Raw genomic sequence first — 17,615 nt, 5'->3', positions numbered from 1 at the left:
ATTAGAGAAAAAGTTCACTAGGTTGAGATTTATTAACAGTACTGTTTCTAGTACATTTCAAGTTTTCCCAGGAGAAATTTGTTTTTACTTACCTGTGGGACCCCTTCTCTTGGGTGTGGGGTCGCTCCCGTTTCTTGTTTTTGAACTGATTATATTTACAAACAGCATGGATAACAGAAACTGTACAATTCCCAACGGTTGTATGCATTCATGGATTTAATTTATATCAGTGTTTACATATGTTAGTGTGGAATCCCTTGAAGTTAAATTACACGTAACAACCAATAGGAAAGGTCAGTCGACCCTGTGTGACTGTTAAGAGTCTCTTTAGCATGTAGCGCCATATGTATCAATGTTAGGCTTTGAGAATCGCAAAACGCTATGTATATAGGATTTGCAATACATTTTGCGAATCCTACATATTCCTTAATTGCGAATCGCAAATTGCAATTCGCAATTAAGGAATACCTCCCAATTCATTCCAGAGGCCCATAGGAATGAATGGGAAGACAATCTCAATTTGCGATTCTCAATTAGAGAATCGCAAATTGAGAATGCAATTTCAAGTGTGCCAGGGTGTCAAAAGGACACCCTGTTGCACCCCTGAAATGAGCATGGGTGCACATGTGGCACACATACATGCCCTATGGGCATTGAAGGAGGGGTTTTTAGCAGGACCGGGGGTTTGCTTAGGCGCACAGCTTGTCACGCAAAAGAGTAAGAGTAGCAAAGTAAGTGTGTATGGTGCAAACTAGGCAAGGGGATATGCCCTTAAAACCCCTTATTGAGGGTGTAGGAAAACCCACACACAGAGTACATGAAACATATAGCCTAGGCACACATAAAAAGCAGTAAAACGATATGGTAACTGTCTGTAGAAAAAAGAATATATGTATAACAATAATCCTTTTCAGACGTGAAATGAAGGTAGCAACAAGCCAGCCGACACGTGTTTCGTCGCACAAAGGAGAATTGCTCCGCGACTTCTTCAGGGCTGGGAATGGATACAATAAGTCAAATGAGTGTATCGCAAGTAAAAAAAAGAAAAACTAAGGGCTTTACAACATCCGCCCTAATGGTATTACGAGTGATGAAAAGCACATGTGGAATCCCAACCAACCTCACGTGGAGTATGCTATAATTGGATTTTGGAGGGAGTGATGTTATCCCTGGACAGGTGATAAAAAAAGTGTAATTGTTTAAAAGAGTGTGAGAGAAGAAAAGTGAACTCATTGTGATTGAGACGAGAAAGTGATTTCTAAGTCATTTATACTCAGGAAACACAAAGGAGTCAATAGGTAGATTAAGGATAAAACATTCAAATGATACCTGTGATATTCAACTATTAATCTGTGAGAGCTGCAGAGAAAAATAGGATAAAGAAGAATAGGTGTAGATTAAAGAAAAGGGGTGGAAAACTTTGATGTGAGTAAGAAAAGGAGAGGGTCGTTAAAAGAACAAAAAGGGCATCAAAAGAAGGAATAAGCGTCAAGAATGAAGGTCCTGCAAGGGGCAAGAAATAAGGGAGAAAATGAAACCAAAGTGCCAGTAGAAAAGATCATTGTATCCATTCCCAGCCCTGAAGAAGTCGCGGAGCAATTCTCCTTTGTGCGACGAAACACGTGTCGGCTGGCTTGTTGCTACCTTCATTTCACGTCTGAAAAGGATTAAAACATTTCAACCTGATCCACACAAGACCTTTTCCTTTAATCTTGAAGTCACTTGTTATATATATATATATATATTCTTTTTTCTACAGACAGTTACCATATCGTTTTACTGCTTTTATGTGTGCCTAGGTTATATGTTTCATGCCCTATGGGCATGTGTGTGCATCACATGCCACTTTGAAAAATGCAAAAACTTGCATTTTTTTAAAGAAGTCGCAAATTACCACCAACCTGCAGTTGGTGGTAATTTGCGATTCCTTATGCCATATTCGCACAACTTGGGTGCCTCATACATTCCATTTAAGGAATCGCAAATTGCGATTCCTTAAATGCATTCGCTAAATAAGGAATCTCAAATTTTGAGATTCCTCATTTTGCGAGGCAGTTTTTCTTTTATACATACCATTTAGCCTAATTGCGATCGCAAACGCCAAAATTCGCAATTTTGAATGATACATATGACCCGTAGTCATCTGACTACTAGGCCACCTAATAGTGAGATCACTTGTGTGACAGGAAGAACTGCCAGGTCTTTAACCTATCCCAGTCAATTATTTCACTACCAGGGCATATTATTTAAGAACCAGTACAAAATCAAGGCAAAATTGCTCAAATTGAATTTCCTTTTATTCTTCAACCTCTGTCTCTCCACACTTCAATGGTGCTGAACGGAATGAAATTAGCTCTACCGCATTCTTGTTGAAGAATAAAACTGAAATCACAATGTGTGCAATGTCGCCTTGTTATTGGTATCCGTTCGATCTGTATGGGACCAGCTTCACTGCACTTGATATTAAGAGGATACATTTTATTTTCTGGTGTAGAAATCATATACACGTACTAAGGAACTGAGCAAATTTACCACTGACTCAAATTGTATAAATTATATGAATTGTCCGCAAAGGTTTCCAGAATCTTGCATGGAGCTTCTGTGGAGGATGGCTGAACACATTCTATTTCTCATACGGTGAAGTATCCAGGAATCTTTATTTCTTAATATTGTTATAAATAATAATTGAGTTCAGTATTCGCTATTGTCTCTGATACTCCACTCAATTTTGCAACTCTTTCATCCATTGCGTCTGTTGTATGCAACCATAGGCCACATCCAGCAGGTCTTCTGTATGTATGCTGAAAGTTCAAGTGCTGCCAATAGCTTTTCCAAGAATTTTGACTATGATTGTCAACTTTTTAGCACATTTCAAATAAATGGTATAAATAAGGCCTTGGTACCAACTCACGCTGAGAATTAGGTTTCTCAACCCCAAGAAGAGCAGGGACCCAGAGCATGAGGCCCTTAAAATAAAGCTAACACAGAGACGGTTTTCCCATTGCTACACAAATCTCTCCCCAGCCATGAAGTACCTTGACCACCCTTTCACTATCCGCTACAGTATATTCAGTCTCAATGCGCATGCTGACCAATCAGCTGACATCTTCTCAAGCCCACCATGGTAAGTGCCGCCATATACATATTCAAGCCAAAGTAATCTGTGGTTGGCCATGGCAAACTAGGGGACCACTATGCTCTGGTCATCAACATACAAGCTCTGACAAAGACAATAGGTCTGGCTCTTCTATAAGGTTAACTGCTTCTTTTTTTTTTTTGTGTAAGACCTTTATTGATACAAAGCAGAGTACACAGCATGAGCCTACAACCCTGAGGCCGGCTCGCTATCTCAATGCAATCAGTGTGTAGTTATCAAGCGTTTTATGAAGCAGAGCGTGTAAACTGTAGGTACTACTGCCCTCAATATCTCATATAGGGCTCATTCTGCCAAGTTTCGTGAGTCTTACATTTTAACCTTTTATATGGAAAAACAACATACCCCAACTTAAGACCTGACAGCATAGGTTAACTGCTTCTTCATTGACTGGTGAGGTTTGTCTGAGTGAATTGGTCAGTGAGTGAATGCAAGAATGAATCAATGGATAGAAGAACGAGTAAGGACATGAATCATTGAGAAACTGAGCACATGGATGAACTGATGAAGGAATGCAGCGACTCATGATGGATTGATGGATAGATGAATGGGTAAGGTGATGCGCGAGTGTACAGGCAGGTGGCTGAGTAAGCTATCCATCCGCACACATCTATGCATTCTTCTTCTAATCTCTTTATCCACCCATCCAGGCACACATATGTAGCTCTCCACTAACCAGCACTCTTCGAATAGTCTTTCCATTCACGTACACCCCCTGTATCTATCTAAGCATCCATTTACTCACCCACCCACGCTCATGGATGCATCTAGTAAAACAAGTAGCCGCTCGCACTCCTCTAGTATGAGCAAGGAGTTCTGATTAGATGTATGTATACATGTGTGTTGTCTGTGTTTGCTGTCATGCATTTCCTGGTTGTATGTAAATAGGTTTAAGAATCTGTGTTCGTGTCTGTTAGCTGGAGGGCTGTATCATTTTTGTATGTCAGTGGATGTTGGTGTTAGGAAGACCTGTATGTCTGTTGGCCTGTGTCCACTGTTGCCTTTAGGTATGCAGGTCAGTACGTGCAAGGCTGCCTCTATTATTATGCTTGCAGCTGGACATTAGTTTATGTATATGTGAGTGCGGGCATGGGTTGTTTGCATGTTTCTGTGTGTATGCTAAGTGTGCATAGGTGCCTGAATGTGCAACTATTCTTGTATGTATGTTGATCTGTGAGCTTATGAAAACCTGCAGCGGACCCACTGCGTGTGATGATGGTCACCTTGCCCCCTCCCCTCTGCCATCGCGTAGGCTGTCAAGGGCCCCCCTGAGATTAGATGAGAGAGGGCTGCTGTGACCAGGTTTCTCTAGGCTTGTATACAAAGCAGCACTTGGCTTTTTAGGTTGAGCATTCGAGACCTCTTGTATATACTTTAGTAAGATCGAGCATTCGAGACCTCTTGTATATACTTTAGTAAGATCGAGCATTCGAGACCTCTTGTATATACTTTAGCATATACTCCTTTGTGGGCTCTCGGCGTTTTCATTTGTTTGTTTCAGTGTCCTTAAAAATCCTTGCTTAATAGTGGTCAATCCTTCCTCTTTGTCCCTCCTTTTCGTCAGTTGTACAATACCACAGTACGTGTACCCTTCCACTTGTCCCACAGAAGCATCTGTTTAGGGACTACTTTTTCCTTTCTCTAAGAGCATTTGACCAGAGTGCTGGAAGTTTTCAGTCGCTCCAGGTCAATTTCTGTAAATAGGGCTGTAAATCATGTTTTTCTCTGGTTACATTTACTGTGCATTCAGAGACCGAAGTGAAATGTTGGAGGCTGTTTTTAGAGGGTGACTGTTTCCACCCCCGTCGTGCAAAAAGAATCAAGAACACTACTATTTACATCCAGTTACGTGCTGCTGATGCGCACAGAAAATCACTACCTTTATGGTTTTTATTATATTGCCCCAATTTAAGATGGCAGCCCCACGTCATGTGCGATGACGTCATTAACATCATGACGAGGCCGTCTCATTTCTTTCCCCGTTGCTTGTCTTTAGCTTGATGTGTGTGCTCGGTAGCTGGCACTCAGCAGTGCTTTCTTGATAGCACTGGAGGCTGCTGAAGCCAGCAGCTGCTGTCTGACACCACCTGCATTAATAACCACATGCCAGATGTCTGAGACAGCAGCAGCCCTGCACTGTACATACTGTGCGGTAGGTGGGCACCTCAGCAACTTGTACCGAGGCCACCCATTGACCGGAGATTCTTAACCCACATGCTTCCGCCCCAACCTACCGAGGCAAATCAGGACACAGTAACAGATGAATTGATGTTTCAGTAAAAAAGTCACTGAAAGTTGTCAGTAACCTGATTTACAAACCACCTTGTTATATTTGTCTTGTGGATGTCCTAGACTTGTTTTTATCTCCCCAGACCTCTTTTCTCCAACAGATAATATGGAGTTATCTGCTCAAAACCAAGGCGAATGAGCTACATTCACCCCTTGCATGCTCATGACGGCTCCCAGCCATCATGCGTCACAGTTGGCGTGTGCGTGTACCAACGACCGTCCGAATCCCGCCCGCCGTTTATTTCTCCCGCACAGCACGGGAAATAAACCTGCGCGCAAGGGGCTAAAACCATGTTGAACGTGCTTGTCAACATCGGTGTCATTCTTCAGATTTGTGCCCAACATGGCCTCAACTTTTATTCTTTAATTGGTGGAAGATTACCGCTCTCTGCCCAGATCCATGCTGTGTAGGTATTTAGTGGCTCCAGTACCACATATGGCAAGGCCTTTCACAAATGACACTGTATTCTGTGACTTTGCCTTTTCCTGTTATAGCTATGAGTTTAAAATAACTCCGGCATGGGAATTGTAGTATGAAAAGCCAGGGTTTGCTGAAAATGGTGCTTACCATACGGGCCCACATAACATCTATTAAGTTATCATATATATTGGACTTGCCCATTATAAGTAGGGTTGCGAGAAGGTTACTATGACATCTGTGTTAGCTTGCAGTTGTGATGGTCGTACCATTTATTGTGGGTGACCGAGCTGAATATGCAAAATTATTGTGGGTCATTGTGTCCTCCTTTGGTTACTTGGGAGAGTTGAAATTCTTGGCAGTACAGTCTGCCTTTCACCAAGTGCAAAAGGCTTGAATGTAAGCGGCTGAGATGGGAACCTAATCTGACGTTCTTCGATTACAACCCCTTTTTTGCCTTGAAGCTCAATTGTATGCAAGTTTGAAAATGTGTTTCCAAACGTTTCTTGAATGACAGGTACCTTAATTCTGGTCTCCAATCTGGGTTTAGGGTAGCCCTTAATCAAGGACCCTGAGTCCCCAAGGATCAACCTCCAAAGTTGATGTTTGGTCGTGTTGACTGATGAAGTATGCTGTACCTCAGCGTAGATTCCTGATTGGTGCATAGAGATGCATCCGAAGAACGATCCAAGAATTGGGCACTATAATCATATTTTGGGTTTCACTATTGGAACTCAATATTTTGGGTCTTTTTCCCACTAGGTATTTTTGAGGATGAAAAGGAACTTGAATTTTACAGTCTATCAAGGTTTGGACACCTTCTGACCACTTGGTTTTTATAACCTTGAGAGCCTGTCAGGGGGATTCTTAGGCAATCCTGTGCGTGACCTCAGGGTAGGCAATGCATTTTTGGGCCACAGATGGGAGCGCAACTAGTGAGTTTGAAGAACTAAATGTGTACTGTTGGACTTGACCCTTTTTTGCAGGGTCATCGCTGAACTTTGTGCTTTCCTCCTGTATTGTTTCTGACCTGTTTTTTTGGTTTTATGACTCTGGGCACTTGAACACTGCCGATCAGTGCTAAAATGCATATGCTCTACGTGTAAATTGTTCTTATGGATTAGTGATTACATGATTGGCAGCTTTGATTTACTTGTCAGACCCTAGTATAGTGCACTATGTGTGCCCAGGGCCTGTAAATCAAATGTTGCCAGTGAGTTCCAGCACTGATTGTGCCACCCACAGAAGCAGCCTGTAAACTGTAACTCTGGCCTGCAATTGCACAGCATGTGTGCTGTCTGGGACTGCCATGTCGATGTGGCAAGTGCACACACTTGCCAGTCCCTAAACCTTCCCTTTTCTACATGTTAGCCACCCCTAAGGTAGGCCCAAGGTACCCCAGTGGGCAGGGTGCAATGTATGTGAAAGGTAGGACAAGCCCTGATGTGTGTGGCATGTCCTGCTAGTGAATTACTGCCAATGTCACTATTGCAAGGCTACCTGTTCCCATAGGACAGAATGTGGAGTTTGTTTATAACATCTTATAAACATAACTGGTAGAAAAATAAAGTTTAGTATGCCTGAACTCAGAATGTTAAAGTGCATCTTTTAGTGAGAGTGACATTTTCATTCTGTGTCTGAAAATACCACTTTTAGAAAGTAGGTATTTTCTTGCCTAACCATCCAGTGTGCCTCTGCTAGGTTTGTGTATTGCATGTCTGGCTTTTGGATGACAGGGGCTGGAGAGAGGCTGCAGCTCCAGAAGTCTGATGAGTCACGGCTGGGCTGAATAGGCCTGGTCTGCATTTGGAGTGGTGGGAGGAGTAGCACCTGCACCTGAATAGGGCTGTGCCTGCCTTCCACAATGACGGCTCCCCCCCCATGTGGTGTGTCTGGAGCCAGGGCTCACACTGACAATGGAGGTTGTTGTGCAGTTGCAAAGTTCCCCACAGAACTGGTTTTGGCTGGGTACAGACAATCTCTGCTTTCAGAGAACAAATTATTTTGGTGTATAAAAAGAGGGGCCCAGACACCAGACATTTAGATCACTTCTGGGAATCAAGAGAAACCTTTGCCACGGAGAAAAGCTGGATAAGCTGCGGAGGAATACTTCCCCTGTGCTGTTTGCTGTCTGGGGTTGGCCTGCAGTGGCTGCTTGCCGCCAAGGAAAGGACAAAATGACTTTGCTGTTTGCTTTGTCATCGTGAGGAAGAGCTCCAAGGGCTTGAAACTGAGCTTGCCTCCTGTTCTGAAGTCTCAGAGACACAAAGACTTCACCACCAGCTCCCCTGAATTTCCTTGCTGGGAATTCCAACCTGCAAAGTGGTGCCTGCTGCAGTTTAGGACTTCTGGAGACTGTTTGTCGCTGGGAGCTGGAAAATCGACACATCACATCGAGGCGCCAAGACGGTCGCATCGTTGGGGGCCAGAGTAAGAAACAGACGCATCACCTCCCCACGCAGTAAGGAATCGAAGCATCACCTCCCCTGCAGAGCAGTAAGGAACCGACACATCACCTCACTGAGAGTAAGGAACCGACGCAACACCTTCCCTGCGGCCATTTCGTTTGTTTTGCGTGACGCATCTAAGCTCATTTTGAGAAAAGTGTCGCATTTACAACTTGCATTGAACTAAACTATTTCTACCATTTGAAAGCCTTATTTTTAGTACTGTAGTGTGGATTTGTGTTGTTTGGTCTTGTTTTGGTTTAGATAAAGATTACTTCTTTTTCTAAACTGGTGTGGTGTCCATTTGTAGTGTTTTCACTGTGTTACTGTATGTGTTCACAAATGGTTTACACACTGCCTCTGAGATAAGCCTGTCTGCTCGTGCCAAGCTACCAAGGGGGTGAGCTTGGGTTATTTTAGAAGTGTATCCCCCTTACCCTGACTAGAAGCAAGGGTCCCTATTTGGACAAAGGTACCTACCTCTGCCAACTAGAGACCCCCATTTCTAACATGTACATTGTAGGTAACAGCTCTCTGTCTGCTGAGTATATAGTGGTTAGAGTAAAGGGCTGGTGTGTAGTGGAGTGACACTGCAAAGTCCAGTGCTAAAGGTGAGTTTTGTCATTGAAAGTGTTGGGTCTGCACAGTATACTAAGCATGACACTTTGTAGAGTATACAGTGGAAGAAATACGTCTGCAGTGTGTGTTGTCTTTTCTAGATCTTCGTTATAGTGTATTGTGAGTGATGAAGCAGTCTGTGTGCATTAGAGAACTGTGGGGTTTGCACAGTTGACTGTGGATGAGGTATTGTTTGTTGTGCCTGTGTGTGCAGTGGCTGACAGAGTACTGTGTGAGACACCTGGCCTTGTAATGTACTGACAGTGACAATTTTCTGTACAATAGCACTATGGGTGACAGATAACTGTGCATAGTCTATCGTAAATGACAATCGAGCTTACTGGGAGTGACCACTGTGTTATGGATGACAAGAGTTGAGTTCTCAGGGTACTGTAGTTGTGTCTGTCAGATAAGTGTACTACAGGTGGCAGAGTTGTGTCTGCTTTGGAATGTGGGTGACAGTCCTAGCTGTGCACATTGAACTGATGTGTGGGGTGAGCCTGCATAATGTTCTGCAAGTGAAAGATGTAGGTCTGTCTGTATAATGAGTTATCAGTCGTATAACCAGACCACTGCATTGCAGATCACCGGGTTGAGTAAGCATTATACTTTGACAGTTGAATGAGGACAGTGTATTGTGGGTGACCTCTGAGTGCTTGGTGTACTGTGATGACAGCCGAGTGTGTATTGGTAATATCTGGATGTACAGTAAATTGTATTTGACGGCACCCTGCTGTCCCAGTGTACTGTAGTGACAGCTCTGTATTGTGGTGACAGCTGCCCAGTGGCGAAGCAAGGGGGTGTCGGGGGGAGGTTCCCCCAGGTGGCACTCTTTTTCGGGGCGGCGGAGGTGAGCAAGTCACATCTGACGACTACCACCATCCTCCTGAGAACAAGTAATCTGCCACCCACCACCCCGAAACAAGTCGGTCATCGATCGCCACCCCCTGCACTCCCCTCTCTTACCTGCACCAGGTGGGAATATCTACTCCACTGCAGCTGTCTGAGTATTGTACTATAGGTGACAGCTGTACTGTGGATGATGGATAACTGTATTCTTAATGATGATTGACTGTGCACTGTGGGTGAAAATTGGTTCTGAATAGTGTACTGTATGTGACACATAGCTATACATCTTACTGTGGGTGACAGCTGGCTGTGCAGTGTACCAGGAGTGACAACTGATTGTGCACTATTAATGAAAGCTGTGTGCACAGTGGTGGTCAGCCAACTGGCCACAGTATGGTGTCAGTGACACATGGCTGTACATAAAGTACAGTGAGTAACAACTGCTTGTATTGTACAGCGCATAGCAGGTTGCTGTGTACTAATAGTAACAGGTGGCTGTGTGCAGTGTAGAGTTTGCAAGAGTCGCCTGTAGTTTTCTGTGAGTTGCACCTGGATGCACTTGTATCATGTATGACAACTGCCGTTGGTCAGTTAACGACAGATAGTGTGCAGTGTACTGTATGTGATTGCCTTCTGTTTTGTACTCAAGGTAGCTGTGCATATAGCTCTGTGGCTGTAAGCCGAGTGCTCAGTATTCTGTGGGTGTTAGCAGGCTCTGAAGTGTATTGTGGTTGGCAGCCAGGTTTGTGTTTTACGGCTGGTGGACGTTTGTCTTGCACTGGACAATTCCACCACACACAATTCCACAACTAACAATTCCAGTCTAACCCACTTAATTCCATTCCACACCACATGCATCCACTGCACTCCAAACCAAAACACATGGGTTAAAGACATTGTCATTTAAAACGCCAATAGCTCCAACTCTCACACATGTGGGACCCATTGAATTGCAAATGCTTGTTTCTATTACACACACAAGGGGGATTGGAGAGCACAGTGGTTTAAAAATCACAAGCTTGTATGAATGACGCCCGGAGATCCAGGGGATGATGGATGATTTATTTTTCAAGTACTAGAAATAATTCCTATAAAAGATGCATATGCCTGGGTGGCCAGTGGCAGCAAATCCGTACATCATGTATGGTAATATGTCATACATGATGTATGACACATTACAAAATCCCTGTATTTTTAACGCACAGCCCTTTGCATTCTGGTATGTGTAGTTTCGTTGTGAATATTACACGCAAGTGTTTAAAATTCCAGATGGCAAAAAAAGGGTCTCAAAAACCATGGATCCATGTGGCAGCTTTAAAATGTGTCAACACACATGATCTCCCCATCAGCCAGTGATGTGGATGGCCATGGTTCTCTTTATTTTACAAATTAGTCTTCAGGCCATTCTTCCCAAATCACATACATGAATGTGTCTCGTGCCGTCCAGCTGTTCCCTTACATTCATTGCACGTGCACTCTGCTTTCACACATCACTACACCAAACGAATAACGTCACAATGGAAAGTAAAAACTATGACTACATACGCGACTTCTGCGTGACATTTGGCGCCTTCAATTCAGTTAGACCTAATAAATGGAATTACATTTCTATTTATATAGCTCTTACTACCCCTGTCGAGGCGCTGAAGCGCTTTTCGTAATCGGATTTTTGTCAAGTTTTTGCTTCCGACAACTAACTATGAAATTCAGCAGTAATAACAATACATTCTGAAACAATTCGTATATTAAGGCGGAAGTTTTAATAGTAACAAAAAGGTATAATACACCTCTTCACATACCTCTCGCTGTGTTGCTCGGTCCCACGTCTAGGTTTTGAAGCTGACTAGGTTCACAAAACATTTCTGAGGCATGCTACAGCTCAAAGGAAGCGGCTCACGGAAAAAGCATGTGTTGCTGTGGTGTCGACACCCCCTTCTTCCACCCAATCAGCTTCCTGTTGAAAAGTGTATCAGACATCAAGTGAAACGTCATTATTCAGTGAAGGTGCTGGACTCACTTAGCAATGTATTCATCGCTGATATACACACCTGTTAAACTGAGAGCTGACCGTCCTCGCAACAATACATTAATATTATTCAATACAGATTACAGCTGTAGTTGTAAATGGTATTTATACAGCTCTTGCTACCCCTTACTGGGCGTTAAAGCGCTTTCCAACGAGTAGCGTGCTACTCTGGAACCCAAGATTAGAGGTTAATACTAGGTTAGTAAATGTTTTTTTTGCATTAGTTGTGTTAGGTTTGTGCTCTTAAGTCTTGTTCAGTGTGCCCAATGACTTCTGGCATACAACTCTTGGTGACAGCCAGGGTCTTTCAAAAATGTAGGTACATGAATCTCAGACTGACCCATCGTAGTCAGATTTTTGCTGTTGAGAGCACCCACAGGACACAGGATAGGAGAGTGGGGCTCCTACTCAGAGAAGGAGCACCCCAGTTAGTGTAAGATGAGCATTAAAATGTATAGCTACTATAACGCAGTAATCAGGCAGTGTAGGGCATAGCAGAATGGTTCCAAATTCTACACTAGTTCAACAAAATGAGAGATCAACTGGGGATCCTGGAAAGAAGGAAATTCCTGTTATGGTTTGTTTCCCTGCACACATATGGGACTTTAGATAGCATAATACCACAAATAATCCAAAAATGCAATGCCTACAAGAAAAGGAGCCATTAAGTTCTCAACAAATAATTTTCTGTTTTTTTTTTTTAAACTCAAAATTGTTCACTAACCATTCAAAGTTTCTGAGAAACGGGAGTCAAGTGTCAGAACCTATACGGATAGAAAGGGGCATGCGACAGGGGTGCCCACTATCCCCACTTCTTTTTGCACTAGCAATGGAGCCATTTGCGGTGAGACTGTGGAGGGACATGGCACCATGGGGTATAGTGGTAGACGGCCGAACACATGTGGTTTCTTTATATGCGGACAATGCCCTTTTGTATATTAGACAGCCAGAATAGGTGATCTGGGCATGCTTGAGGGTGCTAGACTCATTTGGTGTGGCCTCTGGCCCCCGAATGAATCACCAGAAAACAATATTGTTACCATTGGGTGCCCTTGCACGGAGTCCTCCACAAGACCTCCCTGAAGTAGAGCTGAACTGGGAGCTTGGTCATTTTCTGTACCTGGGCATTCAGGTAGCACATTAGCCAGAGACCCAATGGGTAAAATTATTTTAGGATTAAAAACGTCCATACAATTCTGGAACAAGCTCCCACTCTCAATCATGGGGAGAATGGCTCTGTCAAGGATGGTGGTGCTCCCCCGTTGCCTATATTCCTTCTGTAAAATCCAGAAACACACGTTTGATGTACTAAATAGTCTACAAATCTCGCAGGTGTGGGCCGAAGTAGAGTTAAGTTAGAAACGCTAAAGTTGGACATGGACGCGGGAGGTCTCGGATTGCCTAATCTCGGGTTGTACTACATAGCAGGATTATTACACTATGCAGCACAGTGGTGCATGGAGGGTTGCAGGGCTGACTAAGAGCTACAGGCTGTCTGGAATCAGGGGATACAATTGCAGAGGTTCCTTATGGGATCGAAGGCCCCAAGAGATTGTCCACGCATAGTGCGTATGGTTGCGGAGGCCTGGGAGCTAGCTTTCACACTGGTACTTCTCAGGGCACCATATGCTAGTGCGTTGCCGCTGCGGTGGTAATGGGGGTTTCAGAGTATCCAGGTGTCTAAGTACATCTCAATGTGGAACGAAGAAGGATGTGAGAGGGCTGGGGATCTTTATCAGACTGGAGCCTTTCAGATTTTTGAAGAGGCACAGAATTGGTTCCAGGTTCCGGTGGGGCACTTTCTGTAGTATGCCAAGGTTTTGCGCACGGTCCGAGAGATATGGACCACATTCCCGGACGAACCACAGGAGTCACAAACACTATTGACACTGTTAGATCCAGGTTCCTGCAGGGGTCTGATCTCACGCATATATAAAGCGTTAAAGGAAGACCGCATGACTGACTTATCTGCTATAGGGGGGAAGTGGGAAGAGGATCTACCTATCCCATTGACAGAAGGCGAATCGAAAAGAGCTTTAGCACAGGCGGTAGAAGCAACCAGTAAAGCTAGGTTTAAGCTCACCCAATTTCATTATTTGCATTGCACATACATAATCCCAAAGCTTCAAGCGCGGTTTATACCGGGGGCCGTGTCTTTCTGCCCAAGATGCAGTGTGGACCCCCCCACCTTTTTAAACATGACCTGGAACTGCGTACACTTACAATTATACTGGAATCAGGGGGTACAGATTCTTCGCACTGTAAAAGCAGTGCGCATAGAAGTATCCATAAAACTAGACATTGGAAATCAAAAAACTGCCCGACGCTCAGGAGATGGACTAACGAGATGCTTAAGTGGGCAGCGAGTGAAAGCACACTCAAATACCAGCTGGGCCGCCGCAGGTCGGATGACGGGGCACTGGAGGCGGCCATGGAATGGGAGATACTGGTGCAATCCTTGCGAGATAGCATGGTGGAGGAAGAGGACAGCCTCTTGGAATCAATTGATGCAGCCCCTCGGACACCCACTGGGAGCACATCTCCAAACAGATATTAAACACTCCTGAGAGCACACACACACGTACACTACAGTGGAAGTTCAGGCGCAGGAGGTAGGCACTCGAGGGAGGGGGGTGGGGCGATTGGGGGAGAGAGAATGAAGTTGGGGAAGTTGGGGGGGAGGGGAGGGGAGGGTTAGTTGACCACAGGGGTGGGTAGGGTGAAAATACCAAAAGCAGGATGTGTAATACTACGTAGAAGGAAGTCGCCATACGAATAATCTCAAGAAGAGGGACCCACTGAACGACGCCGCCCTACCTCCGGGTTGTGGGCTAAATGGCTGTGTACACGATATGGGAGATGAGAGGAAAGTGCATTGGCGACAGGGGACGAGACATATTGTACATGTGTGAAATGGACTGTGTTTCCTGCAATAAAACCGGTTTAAAAAAAATATATATATATAGAAGTATCCATAAAAAAGTGCTTATTGGGTATTCTTCCAGCACCAGAAAAGGGGACACGGATATGACACTGGTTCCTGATGTTGGGTCCAATACTGGCAAAGAGACGGATTGCAATACATTGGATACTCTCTGCGCCACCCACTTTGAACAAATGGAAAGATGACATGAGAGAGTGGGGAGTGGCGAAGAATGCACCTTAGGGCAGTAAGAACGGATATGAACACTGAGAGTGAATTGATGGAATGGGGACAAATGCAAACAGAAGTGTTCATGATACAGACACAGGGTGATGATGAAGCTACACCCACATAGTGGTCCACACACGCCTCATAGGTACCTAACACTGTAGGTGATAACGACCCTCTCACACACACAACTTAAACTAGTTATCGTGCCGCTCTGAGTGCCCAACAAATAGTGTCACTGTCTGCATCGGGGGGTGGAACGGGGAAGTCTCCTGTTATTTGTTTGTTTTAATTGTTTAATATTAAAAACTTAAACGACATTGCAAATGTATTGTGCCCCACAGATGTGGGAGACATAGCAGTACATGGTCATGCAGATGCCGCAGTATAAATAAGTGTATGGTAATGGTATATGAGGTAATGTGAAGCAATGTGGTCAATAAAATATTTTTTTTTAAAAGAGGGAGTGGATTCCTGACCTGATCAGCTGGCACTCAAAAGCAGCCCCATTATGACCTAAATCTTGAACTTGCAAAGAAGGCTATGACAGCACGAGAGAAAAAGCTCTGACTCAGTCTCAGGATCTGAGATTTTTACACAGAAAGTCTGGAGTCCCTTTAAACACTACCTAGTGTATGTGACAAAAGGTAGATTTTATTTTTATATTGGAATCCAATGCAAACCAGCAAGAGAAGAAAAGCAGATTTCAATTTAAGTTTCAAATCCTTTTGCCAGTTGCGTTTGGTAAATGCTGGCTGGAGCTGATGAGTTAGTGTCTGTGCTTACTATCTAAGCCTCATTACAGCAACCCGGAAACGTGCAATTGCCGGGAAGATACAAGACTGATCCTCTACACAACGAAGGCTGTCCTAACTACATGAGGTGGGACTGAATTATGAAATGAAGGCATACTGAATGATGCCGAGACGTGATCCGTTGTGACTGTAAAATTAAGGACATCAGTGCATTCACTTTTCTTAAGCGTGATAACCATATTCACGAAGTGTCTGTATCAACATCAAGTGAGGAACTACATTGTCTCTGCTTTCGTTATATCTATGAAGGATTGCTCATTCTAAAGATAAAAAACGTCCTGAAGAAGGTGTCATATCTTAAAAAAGCACCGAAACGCTGCTTCGACTGTTATGTTTTTTTTGTAATTTCTTGTATTAATTTGCCAATGTGATGTATGGAACTGTGTACAAGGCGATACCTTGTTTTTAGGAATAAAATTGAATCACTTTTAATCAACAATATCGGTTTGTGCATTATAACTCAGTGCTCTTACGACGGTGCTTGTGCTCTATATGTGTTGTGTTATATAAAGGTATTTCTTTGTTTTTAATTTACATCGCTGACTACCATTGTGTCTTATAGTAAGGCTGGTTTGTGTGCTACGAGTAGCTTTTTACCTCCCATAGTCTTAGAGTGGCAGGCGAGAGGAGACTTCTGAGTGACTTGCCAAAGGCCTGTGTAGTGGGACCAAAATTCTTTTGTAAGCCTCATTTGCGACATCCAGTCTCAGTAAAATAGGCACCAGCACTTCATGTACCCAGTGAAAGTAGTTAAAGAAATTGTTGGAAATGGCCCTTTCTATGGTGCTTTCCCTCGAATTATTGCTTTTGTCCCTCCTGGTTTCCCGCTGATCTATGTGCCAGCCGTAGGACTTTGAGCGCTTTTGACACTGCAATTCAGTGCAAAAGCACTAGGCTTGTCATATACATACTGGTGATTAGTGTATGCATGATTGGCTGATTTGAGTTAGCTGTAAGTCCCTTGTCTAGGGGTAAGACATATACCTAGGGCATGAAACTCAAATGCTCCTACGTGGACCTGCAGCACTGGTTGTGCCACCCACGGAAGTAACTGCCAAAGGTTTGCCATGGTGTGGCCTGTGTGTGCAGGTTACTGTTACTCGGCTTGGCATTTAAAAAACTACTTGCCAAGGTTCTGCATGTCTCACGCTTCATCGAAGTACTCCTTGGGGGCAGGATGCGGTGTCTGGAAGAGGTAGGGCATGTGCACGGGTTAGTGATTGGCACAGGATAGTGTGTTTGGTAGGTACTGCCTGCTTCTCGCATTGGATTGACATAAGGGATGTGTGGAAAGGCTACTGAGCTGTATTTCCTACGTGCAGAAGAGTGGCAGTATAGTGTTCGATATCAATGAGTTAGTAAAGGCAAATCCTCTCTGGCGGTGCGAGTGGAGTCGACATTACTAATGTGGAAATACCACTTTGGGAAAGTGGGCATTTCTGTGCTTGTTGCTCTGTGTGCCTGTCAGCATGTCTTTAATCCACATCTGGGTGCCGGGGGACAGCTACATCTGTGCATTTCTGATAAGACAGCCATAAACTAGGGGCTCAAGGGAAACTGCAGACCTTGGACTCTAAGTGGTCTTCCTGAAAGAGGTGGTGGAATTGGCACCTGCATTCCAAGGGGCAGGGTCTTGGCCACAATAAAGATGTGCCTCCCGGGGTAGAATGGCAGACAGGACAAAATTTAGAGAGGGCCCGTGCATTTCAAAGGTTGCCTTCTGAACTGATCTCATCTTCAAAGGCCATTGTGGGTATAACTACTGAGGCTCCGCCCTCAGGAGGTAGAGATGCTTGTGGGATTGGAACCAAAGCCATAGTATGCTGGTTCAACACTGGGACATTGACA

General features: G+C 44.1%; 1 protein-coding gene across 4 annotated transcripts in view; it reads right to left on the bottom strand.

The window, feature by feature from the left end:
* The window catches only part of TRAF5 (TNF receptor associated factor 5), a 199,353-nt gene that overhangs the window by 127,141 nt on the left and 54,597 nt on the right, over positions 1-17,615 (bottom strand). For all 4 annotated transcript variants that reach the window (XM_078649729.1, XM_078649732.1, XM_078649733.1 and 1 more), the window contains one exon: positions 11,575-11,729. The gene's annotated coding sequence lies outside the window, so the exon portion shown is untranslated. The remainder of the gene's footprint in view (positions 1-11,574; positions 11,730-17,615) is intronic.

The sequence above is a fragment of the Lissotriton helveticus genome, chromosome 6 (assembly GCF_964261635.1).
Source record: "Lissotriton helveticus chromosome 6, aLisHel1.1, whole genome shotgun sequence".
Taxonomy (NCBI): Eukaryota; Metazoa; Chordata; class Amphibia; order Caudata; family Salamandridae; genus Lissotriton; species Lissotriton helveticus.
This window is presented reverse-complemented; position numbering and strand designations above follow the sequence as displayed.